Raw genomic sequence first — 13,389 nt, forward strand, 5'->3', positions numbered from 1 at the left:
CTGTCCTATCCAACAACATCAATAACAATAATAATAACTACAACAATAAAACAACAAGGGCAACAAAAGGGAATAAATAAATATAAAAAATTAAAAAATACACACACACACATATATATATAGAAAAAAATGGCCTCCAGGAGCAGTTGGATTCATAGTGCTGGCACTAACCTCAGTGATAACCCTGGTGGAAATAAAAAATAATAGTAATAATTTTTAAAAAATGAAGTCTGGGCCTGGCAAAATAGCTCACGTGGATGGTCCACTGCTTTGCCATGTGTGCAGTCTAGGTTCAAACCCAGTCCCCACTGCACTGAAGGAAGCTTCGATGCTGTGGTCACTTTCCCTGTCTCTCTGACTACTTTCCTTGTCTCTGGCTAAACAACAAATGAAGTCTAGAGGGATGGATGAAGAACTGATGAGCTTCATGCCAGAGACAGCAGTGTCTCCGGGCTCCCAACTGCTATCAGGTGGTGAATAAGTGACCTGGAGAAAAAGAATTGAAGTGGAAGTTGAGAGGAGTACCCTCTCTGGTCCCTCCTTAATAAGGTGACAGCACAGAGTAAAGACACCACTGTTCTGTGTTTAAAAGCAGGTCTATTGAAACCTTTACTGTTTCACTAGTTCCCAGATCTTAGAGATGGTGGTCTTCTTCTCCTGCCACGCAACCTTGATTATTGGAAATCAGGGGCTCAGTGATGGGACAGGCTTCTGCAAAGTACCAGAGCCCCATGGGTTGGTGGGAGGGGGTGGGGGGCTCCCAGGCAGGCCCAGGACTGGGAGGAGTCTGTGTAACTGGAGCCAGAGCTGTGTGTCAGAGGCTATGGGGTTGCACAAGAAGACCTCAGCCTGGATGAAATAAATCTGCCCAGCTCCCCCCTGCTCCCCCTGCCCTCCCCACCGACCTGGACAGGTTTGCAATTCATTCGCAGTCCTCAGATGCTGTTCCTGCTATCAGATGGTGAAAAGAGAGATTGGGCTAGAAGAAAGAAAGAAGTAGCTTTGCATAACCCCCCTCCCCCTGGGTCTATTTGAGCCCCCTCTCTTCCCCCCACCCACCCCTCACCATGTGTTCCTGAAACCTGGGGCTGTTCCAAGTCCTGAATGTGCTGGAAAGTATATCCCCTCAGCAGCTGCGGACCAGCTCAGGCTGCCATGGCCTGGGGTGAATCAGAAACCAGGAGATAGGCAGGCGGGACAATGCAGTCCCTTGTTGCCAGAACAGACACACACACACACACACACACACACACAGAGAGAGAGAGAGAGAGAGAGAGAGAGAGAGAGAGAGAGAGATCACCATCACCCATTAGTGCTGGGGCTCCTGGGAGTGAGAACTCACTCACTCACTCACTCACTCACTCACTCACTCACTCACTCACTCACTCATGTACAGACCCATATCCTCATGCTCACCATTTGCCTCCTGACATCATCCTGACTCCATATGTGGAGGAGAAAAATGGGAGGAAGTCTGTCACCAGCAGGCCCAGCCCTCAGGGTCAGCCTCTCAATGTGTGGCCAGGCTAAGAGAGCTGGGAAGGTGGAGGGGGTCTTGTAGGAGGCCAAAGGGAACAGGATGGTCTCAAGGTGGATCCTGGGAGCCACTTGGGAGACAGTAGGCAGCACAGAGAGAGCTGGAGCCAGAGAGGCTTTGGGAAGCCTGTTGGTAGGACTCAGACTCCCTGGGGGGGGGGGGGGGGGAGGTTTTGCAGGAAAATCTGGAAGCAGGAGGTCTGGTGCTGGCAGTTGCTCAAGGCCATGGTGATGGAGTCAGGGCTTTTCTTCCCACCAGGCCTGATTACAACCATTCACCAAGCTGGCAGAGTGCAGGCACTGTGTGCCAAGGACTGATGATGGGGGTTGAAGCCACCCAGAAACAGCCTTGTCTACATTTCCACATCTCAGCGACAAACGGGTAAACTGAGACTCAGTCAATGGCCACGATAAAGCCAGAAGAAACTTGGTTTCTTCACCATATTCCCAAAGGCCGGGTTCTTTCCATCAGGTCTAGAGGCAAGTGTGTGTGTATGTGTGGGGGGGTTCTCAGCATCTCCTTCCTCCCCACTTCTCCCCTTGAGTGGGTACAACCCAAAGGCCAGTTTCTAAGACAGAAAAAAGCCTCAATTCCACATGCAACTGATGGAGAAAGATGGCAGAAACAATACCCAAGGGGAGATATTCTAGGCCGAAGGAACAGCATGTACAACCTGCTGGGAAGTATTGGGGCCGCTTTACCTCTCTTCCAGCTCCCTTTCACCCATTCCCTGGATTTCTCAGTCCTCCAGGTGTGAACTCAGATAAAACTCTCAAGGTGGGGGCCGGGGGGGGGGGGCAGAGGACTGGACCAGGTGGTGGTGCACCTGATTGAGCGCACATAATACAATGTGCAAGGACCCAGGTTCAAGCTCCTGGTCCCCACCTGCAGGGGGAAAACTTTGCGAGTGGTGAAGCAGGGCTGCAAGTGCCTCTTTTTCTCCCTCTCTATCTCCCCCTATCCTCTCCATTTCTGGCTGTCACTATCCAATTAAAAAAAACAAAAACAAAAATTCTCAAGGAGCAGGGGCTGGGCAGTGGCATTTCGGGTTAAGCACACATAGTACAGAATGCAAGGACCCACACAAGGATGCTGTTAGAGCCCCCCCAGCTCCCCAAGCAATGAAGCAGGTCTGCAGGTACCTATCTTTTCCCCTATCTTCCCCTCCCCTCTCAATTTCTCTCTGTCCTATACAATAACATGGAAAAAAAAAAAAAAAAGCCACCAGGAGCTGTGGATTTGTAGTGCAGGCACTGAGCCCCAGTGATAACGCTGGAGGCAAAAATGAACTAACAAACAAATAAACAAAAAACCTCTTAAGGGGCTAGGTGTTGGCACACTCAATAGAGTACACATGATGCCATGTGTGAGGACCCCCTTCACTATCCTTCCTATAAGTAAAAGAAAGGGGGGAAATGGCTACCAGGAGCAATGGAGCTATGTAGGCTCCAACCCACAGTGATAAAAGGAAAAAGAAGGAGGAGGAAGAGGAGGAAAAAAAAACAACACTGAAATCTTATTCCTTTGCTTCCCTCTTAAGCACCACTGCTCCCTACTGCTCTAATTCAATTCCACATCAACTCTTTCTGAACTGATGAAATGTGGGGTGGTGGTGGGTGGTGGTGGTGGAGGAATGATGAGATAGCATAATAATAGTTATGCAAAATGTCTTTCATGCCTGAGGCATCAAAGATTCCAGATTCAATCCCCATCTGCACCACCACAAGCCAAAACCTGGGTCCTCATGCATTGTAACATATACACTCTACCACAAGCACCACCACTTGGTCTCCAGAATACATAACTCTTAAGTCAGTTGCTTATTTATCCAATAAGGGAAAAAAATAGCTGTAGCAACTAAATATGCCTCTAGACATGACCAGAGCCGCTAGAATGGACACTCATGCAACAATGGTTATAATTTAAAGGAGACCTACAGTGGAGGCATGGCCATAGCACTCTTAGTGGAGTCAGAGAAACTTTGAGCTGTTTGTGAAGAATAGAAACACATTTCTGCGCAGAAACAATGCTCAAGGGGAGATATTCTAGGCTGAAGGAACAGTATGTACAAAGGCACTGGGGTATCACAGTTCATTCTGCCAGGCATGGCAGATGCTTATGGAGGAAAAAAAGGAGTAGAGAAAGGAGCAGGACTGGTCCCAGTTTATGGTAGGCCTTATGTGGATAAGATATTTACACTTTATCTCAGGGGACAGGGAAAATGGGGAGGTTTTAAAGCTTGGATGTGTCATGAGCAGATAGATTTTGGATCTGACAGGATGTGGATGAGGAGAACTATTGTGGTGATTTGCTTTTTCTTGCTTGTGTGTGTGTCATCCAAGTTTAAACCTGGCCTCCATTGCCCTGATAGAAGCCATGGTGCTATGGTCTCTTTCACTCTATCAAGAAGAAGAAGAAGGGGAAAAAGAAGAGGAAGAGAAAGAGGAGGAAGAGGAAGAGAAAGAGGAAGAAGAAGAAGATGGAGAAGGAGGAGAAGGAGAAGGAGAAGGAGAAGGAGAAGAAGAAGAAGAAGGAAGGAAGCTGATAATGTTTGACCTCAAGGAAGTGGTGACTGAGGTGTGTTATAGCAGCTGTTCTCTGGTTATACAGAATTGCTAAGTAGAAGCAGTGAACCACCCTACTCACTCTTTGGCCCCAGGGACCTCAGAAGAAGCCGAAGTATATAATGGAGGTTCAATGACTTCTGGACAGAGTGCATGGCTGCTTGTTGTTGAGGGTCCTGGAGGAGTCTGTTTCTCGTGTCTTCCATTAGTGCTGTTGGAGAGCTTGGTAGGAGGTGGAACAAGGTGCAGGTTCTGGTTCTAGAACTGTCTTTTGAACTGAGGAAGCAGGAATGACAAAAAGGGCTTGGGAAACAGAGGGCAGAAGCATGGGGGGTGATGGGGGAGAAGGTGAAAAAGGATAAAGGAAAGAAAGAGCAAAAGAGGCAGCTGGAAAGACATCAGGAAAATGTCGAGGCTGGATGGCTAGGCCTCAGCATCTGGAGAACAGACTGGGGGCTATATTTAGACTGCCATGACTTGCAATAATTTGTGGAGAGGAAAAAGGGAAAATGTGAAGTTGGCGTCGTTTTGGGGAGGGAATGAGTTATAAGAAAAGAATGGCTTGATAGAGGAAGGCAGTGCACCAAGCCTCAGCCCTTGGCCCCTAGGGTAGGGTGTCTGACTAGCACAGAGCATCAAGAATGAGAGATGGTGTTTAACTGAGCCCAAGCCAACTCATGCCTGGGTCCCAGACAGGCCCTGTACTCCCCACCAAGGATGGGGGTGCACTCAGCCATGCCAGGCTGCCTACCTGTAGCATCCAGATGGGTCTGTGAAGAGTCAGGGTGCTTTCAGATGTGAGGGTTGAGACAGTGGTGCTGCAAGGGGACTCAGGGTGACGTGAGCAGTGCTCCGTAAATCCTAGGAATTTGTATACATTGCTGAGGCCTTTCTCCAGCTGGATTATAAATAGAGGATTAGTTCAAAGGCAGGCAGCCTTTTAAAGAGATGGTGCCAAGCAAAGCCTGCAAACCAAATACAGTAAAACCTCCTTAAGCCCCTGTTGGTTTATTCCAAATAGCATCTAAGTCAAGGCAATAGCATTTTCCTGGCTGACTAGGTGCCTGATTGTCCTTTTTGGAAAAGTATAGAGGGTTCAAATGGAGCTGTAATCAGATCTCAGTTAGCCAGAAATACATATCATTCTGGACAGCAAAGCGTTCCAGCTAGCTAAAGGCCTTTGCTGTTTGAAAGACCACATCAAAACGTTTAATAATTCTGGAAGAAAATTCTCCTGTTCCTTCTTTTAGTCACATACTCCCCAGGTTTTAAGATAGTAAGTGCTGATCTTAATTCGACATCATTATGCTGAGGGTCCTTTATATAAGGTACGGCACAGGTACTCCAGTAGTAGCAAAACCTTTGAGACATTTGTCTTTATTTTAAATTGTTTCAGAGTGTTTTGCTTTTGACATTCCTGGGTCTGCTTTCTCCCAAGGAGTGTGCCACTTTACCTGTACAGACCTCCTGACCTAATTTCTTTCCTTCTGTTCTGGGTTGAGAAACCAGATAGGCAAACTCAAGATTCTATGCAAACCAAAAGCAAACAGATTATGAATAAGACACGTGGCCTTTTCTATCCTCATAGGATTCAAAAGTCTTAAAGGGTAATTGGCCCTCTAATCTACTGAGGGTATTTGTACTGAGTTATATGTTTTGGTTTTTTTTTTTAACTTCACTAGGATTACTGCTGGGGCTCATTGCAATTAGTACGAATCCATTGCTCCTAGTGGCCATTTTCCCCTTTTTAAATTTATTTTATTTTATTTTATTTTATTATTTGGTAAGACAGAGAAAAATTGAGAGGGGAGAGATAGGGAGGGAGAGAGTAAGACATACCTGCAAATCTGTTTCACTGCTTGTGAAGCATTCCCGCTTCAGGTGGGGAGCAGGGGCTCGAACCCAGGCCTTTATATAGTACTATGTGTGCTTAACTGGGTATACCACTGCTGGCCCTATATGCTCTTTTATTATTTTATTTTATTTTATTTTATTTTATTTAAGAAAGGATTAATTAACAAAACCATAGGGTAGGAGGGGTACAGCTCCACACAATTCCCACCACTCAATCTCTATATCCCACCCCCTCCCCTGATAGCTTTCCCATTCTCCATCCCTCTGGGAGCATGGACCCAGGGTCATTGTGGGTTGCAGAAGGTAGAAGGTCTGGCTTCTGTAATTGCTTCCCCGCTGAACATGGGCGTTGACTGGTTGATGCATACTCCCAGTCTGCCTCTCTCTTTCCCTAGTAGGGTGTGTCTCTGGGGAAGCGGAGCTCCAGGACACATTGGTGGGGTCTGCAGTCCAGGGAAGCCTGGCTGGCATTCTGATGGCATCTGGAACCTGGTGGCTGAAAAGAGAGTTAACATACAAAGCCAAACAAATTGTTGAGCAATCATGGACCCAAAGCTTGGAATAGTGGAGAGGAAGTGTTAGGGGGTACTCACTGCAAACTCTAGTGTACTTATGCTTTCAGGTATATATTTTGCAGTAGTTTATGGATACGTGTGAACATAAGCTCTCTCTCACAGAAACTGGTGTATATCTAGGTTATGGGACTTTGTTAGAAAGTGAACCACCTGAGATGAAATTAGAGTGTACTATAAAAGGAAAGGTCTCACCCGAGTAATGAAGCTGAAGGGTTGTCATTCCACTCGTGAAGTCTCTGGACACAGTCTGAGGTGAAGCATGTTGAGGTGGCAATCATTGCGTTGGTTAGGTTGTGATCGGCGGATGCGATATTATTTGGTATGGATTGGGAGATGCATGCGGGAAAGTGGGCCCTATCCAAGGGTTCCAGGACTGGGGGAAGTAGGGGCTCTATAGTGGAGATGTGAGGTTCCTGCTGTCTTAGGGTTCAAAAAGACAATCGATAGTTAATGTTATCATCACATTATTTGGTAATTGGGTTAACTTTGAAAAGTCCTTTTGTTATGGTTTGCTGTACAGTATCCAGTATCTTGTATATAGCTGTGCTATTGGATGCTTCTAATCTACTTGGTCTAGGCTTTTGAGAGAGTCCGCATATCAAATACACAGCCTATATATTAAAAAGATTCAGTTTGTGTTTTGAAAAACTTTGAGACATACAATTGATTTTCCCCCTCTCATATTAATCAACTACTGATTTATATGCCTACATTTTGCTAGGAGTGTACATAAACACCATTCCCACCACCAAAAGACTGTGACCCATCCCACCCCCCACTGGCCCAGGAAGCTGCATGTCTACCCCTCACCACAGGGTTTTTACTTTGGTGCCCTATTTACAATTTGATTAGGTCCCTATATGCTCTTTTAAATGAACCGATGTGAACTAACACAGATGATTATGGTGGTTCAGCAATCTTTTGGCTTGTTTCCAAGTTTTGGTCTGACTTTTGATTGTGAGGTATCTGGTTAGTAGTGTTTTGGAAAAGGTAGATGAAACTTCCCTCTGATCTGAGGTCTCATTCTCAAGGTCTGTGTATTTGAGGTAATTGAGGTTTTTGCCTATATTTGAGGCAGGGAGTGTGATTAAACCCAGCACAGGAAAAAGACCATAAACAATGACTCTACACACTTGTTCATTAATGTCTTATTTTCTACTTCCTGGAGGATGAGGAGGATTTCTGGATAGAGGCAGAGCCACAAGTAGCATCAAAGAGCTGGAGGAGAATGATTCAAAGGCACCTGGCTGTTTAGGGAAGTCAGAAGAAACTGGATATTCAGAATAGGTGAGAAAAGGCCAAACAAACTGGGAGAAGGGTCTAAACTTCCTGGGGTTGTTTTTGGCAGCTTCCTGTTAAGTGCTGTCACTTTTTCTGTGGTTAATCCGATTTGGTATTTTATGAAGTCCATGAGTAGCTGATCTCCCATCAGTGATCATCAGACCTCAACAGTGGAGGTAGTAGAGTCTAGCAGGAGATGGAGGATTCACATTATGGCCTCACAGGCCAACAGGCTGAAAGGTGACTCTCTAACAGATGAGGCCACAACCATGAGTCAGCATGAGTCAGCATTTTGTCAGCACACCTCACCTTGCTTCCTAGAGAGACATGGGCTGGCAAGATAACTCACTCAGATTGTGCTGCTACTTTATCATGTATTGGTCCCAGGCTCAAGCGCAGCACTACTTCACTGGAGGAAGTTTCTGCACTGTGATATCTCTCTCTTCCTTTGTCCTTTTGTCTCTCAGTCTGAAAGAAAAAAGACAGACCTGTGAAGCCTGGTGGTGACCAAAAAAAAAAAAAAAAGCTTTCAAAGAGGGTCCTGAGAATTGTGATTAAACCTATCCCCCTTGCTTCCTTCTCTTTTTCTTTCTTGCACTCCCTCTCTCTATTTTTTTTTTTTTGCTTATTTTTTTTAATAAGAGAAATTGAGAGGGGGTGAGAATGATATAGGAGAGAGAGAGACACCTGAAACATTGCTCCACTACTTGTGAAGCTTCCCCCCCGCCGGGCTAGCGTGAGGGTGTTTCTTCTCGGGCATGTGCACTCTGGGTTGGAGAGAACTTGGCCGGAGCCAACCTAGGCTGCTGCTTACTCAGTGACATGGGAGAGGAACCAGGAACTCTCATGGCTGAGCGGGAACGCAATGCAATGCTGCCTTTATTGATCTGCCTTTGTATCTTCTGAAATGGAAGTGGCAGGTCGGAAAAGGAAATGGGTAGGATAGGGGATGGGAAGAAAAAAAGAGCTCGAAAGTAGCAACCTTCTGTCTAATCAGTGGGGATTAAACCAATACCCTGCAGGCAGAGCGGGTCTCAGGCAAAGCGATGATTATTTAAATAGACCACAGCATTAAGCAATGGAGCAGGGGGGAGCTGGCGTAATGCCCAACACCCCCTTGCAGTTGGGAACTGGAGGTTTGAACCCAGGTCCTTGCATCTGGTAACATGGATGCTCAACCAGGTGCATGATTGCTTGGTCCCCAATCTATCACTCATTGTTCAATAGCTCAGGATCATATTTTTGTTCTCATAGTTATCTCAGATGTTCTTATGGCCAGTCTGCTCACATGCCTGACCTGAAGAAATCTTTCTGAAATAGTCATATTCTGGAATACAAGTCCTTCTTCCCTTCTTCACACAACTAGAACAGGAGTGTACACAAGAGGATAAGGGCAATCCGTTTATTGGTTCCCCACCAATGATATCTAAATTCTGGGGTGGCTGGATTTAGAAAGGGGAGTCAAGGTAAACCAATCCTTTCAGAGGACAGTAGAGTTGAAAATGGAGAAACTGAACTCATAGGCAATGGACACTGATGTTGAAAATCTAGCTCTGGGGTGGGGGCCATGTGGGTCTGTAAGGTGACTAATGGTGTTGTGGGAAGAGGAAGTAAGGAGAGGAGGGCAGAGGTTCAGAGAGAACATTCAAATCATAAAGTTACTATATAGATATGTCTAACTGTCCTGCAGTTGGTTTTTGTTTTGTTTTGTTTTGTTTTGTTTTATGACTGACAAGATTGTGGGATAAGAGAGATACAATTCCATACAATTCCCATTACTAGAGTGCCATATCCCATCTCCTCCACAGGAAGTTTCACTATTCTTTATCCCTCTGGGACTATGGACCAAAGATCTCTATGGGGTGCAGAAGATGGGAGGTCTGACTTCTGTAATTGCTTCTCTGCTGGACAAGGGCTTTGACAGGTTGATTCATACCCCCAACCTGCTTCTATCTTCCCCTAGTGGAGTAGGGCTCTGGGGAGGTGGGGTTCTATACATATTGGTGAGGTTGTCTGCCCAGGAAGTAAAGTTGGCATCATGGTAGTATTTTTCAACTTCTGTCTGCAAGTGAGATTACTCCATATTCATCCTTCTCTTTCTGACTTATCACACTTAACATGATTCCTTCAAGCTCTATCCAAGATGAGATGAAGAAAATGAAATCGACATTTTTTTAAAGATCTTATTTATTTGTTAATGAGAAAGATGTGGCAGTGGAAGGGGGGCAGTGGTGGTGGTAGTGGAGAAAGAGAACCAGTTGTGGAGATAAAGGGACCCTCTTGCACTGCTGATGTGAATGTAAATTAGTCTAACCCCTGTGGAGAGCAGTCTGGAAAACTCTAGAAGGCTAGAAATGGACCTACCTTATCACCCTGCAGTTCCTTCCTAGGGATATGTCCTAAGGAACCAAGCACACCCATCCAAAAATATTTGTGTATACCTATGTTTATAACAGCACAATTTGTAATAACCAAAACCGGGAAGCTACTCCGGTGTTCAACAACAGATGCGTGGCTGAGTAAATTGTGGTATATATACACAATGGAATACTACTCAGCTATTAAAAATGGTGAATTCACCTTCTTCACCTCATCTTGGATGGAGCTTAAAGGAATCATGTTAAGTGAGATCAGCCAGAAAGAGAAAGAAGAATATGGGATGATCTCACACATAGACAGAAGTTGAAAATAAAAATAGAAAGGAAATCATAAAGCAGAACTTGAACTGGAGTTGGTGTACTGCACCAAAATAAAAGACTCTGGCATGCGGGGTGAGTGTTCAGGTCCTGGAACATGATGGCAGAGGAGGACCTAGTGGGGGTTAAATTGTTATGTGGAAAACTAAGAAATGTTATGCATGTACAGACTATTGTATTTTACTGTTGACTGCAAATCATTAATCCCCCAATAAAGAAATTTTTAAAAAAGCAAGGAAGGAAGGAAGGGAGAGAGGGAGGAAAAAAGGAAGGGAAACAGATGTCATTCTAGTACCTGTGCTACTGGGGGTCAAACTTGGAACCTCATACTTGAGAGTCCAGCACTATCCACTGAGCCACCTCTGAGACCACAGATTACCACCATCCTTGGTGGGAATTATACCCCCGTTATGCTATGGTCTTGGTGACCACCATTAAATCAATTTTAAAAAACTACCACCATCTTAATGAAATGCTTGCTTAGTTGCCAGGAGTTTGAGGCTAGATTCATCTCAGTCTCCAGTCCATCTCTTGGCTAAGAATTCCACATCTTTACCTTTTCCTCAGAGGGCCCACTTTTCTAAAGCTTTAATTCTTTTGTTGCTTTCCTCTATTCTCTTTTAAAGATGTCCAAAGCCTCCATGTTCCATTGCTGTGAGTGGTGCCTGTGTTGCCTCCGGGGACAGCCAGGATTGATTTTAGTGCATACTGCGTTCCTGGGTCATTCACCCTTGGACTGCACTTTGCTTGATTTCCTAATGACAGAGCTGTCCTGCTGACTGACATGCAGACCTGGTTCTACACCCCCACACACATACTCCCCACCCCCCCTGCCCAGCCCAAGGGCATCACCAGTACAAAATGTCAGTGCAGGAAGGAACTTGGCGGTCTTTGAACCCAACCCTGTCATTTTAGTAATGAGGAAACTGAGTCCTGAAGAGGCTGCATAACTTGCCCAAGTTCGGGCAGAGTATAATAGCTTGCCTTTTCCCCTCATCATGCGTGTGTGTGTGTGTGTGTGTGTGTGTGTGTGTGTGTGTGTGTGTTTGTTTATTGAACTTGATTACCCTAGTTTAAAAATTCTTTTCAAGCTGCAGAGAGCATTTTGAATAGTACATATTCAAATTCAAGTACATTATTTGTAACCTTCCGTGAGTGATAGAAATGACTGTGCAAGCATTCTGCAGAATTCTGTGAAATGAACCCACAAACATCCCATTACTACTCATGCTTTTTATCTGACTGGCTTCAAAAGCAGAGTATGTGCAAGCTGATTTATTGCGGGAAGGGGAAAAATAGCATTCATTTAAGACATGTATTACAATGAACATGGTTTGATAAATGTGATAATTTGATACATAAATAAACAAGTAAGTTTTATAAATATAAATTTATGAATATAAGTCTATATGTTTATAATTTATATTTATATATACATAATTATATACTTATAATTTATATTTGTATATAAATTTATAAACAAATTTGATAAAATTGATAAATGTGGATACTTATTGCAATGCTTATTCACTATGTGATACACACTGCAAAACACAACAAATACACACATATTGGAGAGTTCTCAAAAATGTTTGCTGGTAAGCATGTGCAATCAAGACTTTCATACAAAGTTCAAATTCAGAGTTGTTATTCACAAAAGCATCAAATCTCAGAGTGAAGTGTGTTCACCCTATCTTTACTTCATGTAGTCTCACTAAACTTACAGTACTTCAAAATAGAAAATGCCTAAAGGAAAACGAAAAATGATACAACACCTTCAATTCTACAGAATACATTTAGTAAAATGAATCATTCCTGAGTTTTAAAAAATTCTTAGAAAAAAGATAATATATAATCAAGAGGTATCTCTCTCTCTCCTTTTTTTTTTTTTTCAGTTTCTTTTTTAATTTTCCAGAAATCAAAAGGGTCGGAGGAGACAGAAACAAAGAGACATCTGCAACATGGCTTCACCACTTGTGAAGCTTCTTCCTGTAGGCGGGGACCAGAGTCTCAAACCCAGCTCCTTGGGTATTGTAACATGTGCACTCAACCAGGTGAGCCACCACCACCTCCCCCTTTCTATCTCTTTCTCCAGAGCACTGCTTAACTCTGGTTTATGGTGGTGCTAGGGATTGAACCTGGAACTTTTGGTGCCTCAGGCATAAAAATCTTTTTTATAATCACTATGTCTGTCAATGATGTTTGTAATGGCACAACATCAGAAGCATTCTCAATAAAAGCAGAGATAAACAAAGGATGCCAACTATTACTTTTATAATGTGACTTTATAACAAGCATCCTAACGTGTCTTCCATTGCAAAAAGACATGATATAACGGGGGTTGGGCAGTAGTGCAGTGGGTTAAGCACACGTGGCATGAGGTACAGGAATCTGTGCAGGGATCCTGGTTCAAGCCCCCAGCTCCCCACCTGCAGGGGGTCGTTTCACAACCAGTGAAGCAGGTCTGCAGGTGTCTCTTTCTCTCTTCCTCTGTCTTCCCCTCCTCTCTTGATTTCTCTCTGTCCTATCTAACAACAATAAACAACAAGGACAACAAAAATGGGAGAAAAAATGGCCTCCAGGAGCAGTGGATTCATAGTGCTGGCACCGATCCCCAGTGATAACCCTGGAGGGGGAAGAAAAAGATATAAAACAGAACAAAGTGTTTAGTAATCAGGAACTTAAAGGCAAAAATATAGCAGATGAGATTTGGGGTCTCCATTTTGGAAAAAGATAGTACGTCTATTTTAGGTATATTCCAAGGGGGCCATGATTTTACCAGTTTTTGCCAGAGCCTGACAACTAACAGGCAGGTGGACCAAAGATATTATCTGGGGAGATGGTTTCAGAGTTGGGAATAACACTAGAAAGCTGGATCAGGT

General features: G+C 44.3%; 1 protein-coding gene across 2 annotated transcripts in view; it reads right to left on the reverse strand.

The window, feature by feature from the left end:
• Positions 1-13,389, reverse strand: part of RAD51B (RAD51 paralog B) — a 975,550-nt gene that overhangs the window by 26,377 nt on the left and 935,784 nt on the right. The window contains exon 14 of one of the 2 annotated variants that reach the window (XM_060174760.1): positions 11,826-13,133. The exons of the other annotated variant lie outside the window; for it this stretch is intronic. The gene's annotated coding sequence lies outside the window, so the exon portion shown is untranslated. Of the gene's footprint in view, positions 1-11,825; positions 13,134-13,389 lie in introns of those variants that run through there. 2 annotated transcript variants of the gene reach the window in all.

Source organism: Erinaceus europaeus, chromosome 16 (genome assembly GCF_950295315.1).
Source record: "Erinaceus europaeus chromosome 16, mEriEur2.1, whole genome shotgun sequence".
Taxonomy (NCBI): domain Eukaryota; kingdom Metazoa; phylum Chordata; class Mammalia; order Eulipotyphla; family Erinaceidae; genus Erinaceus; species Erinaceus europaeus.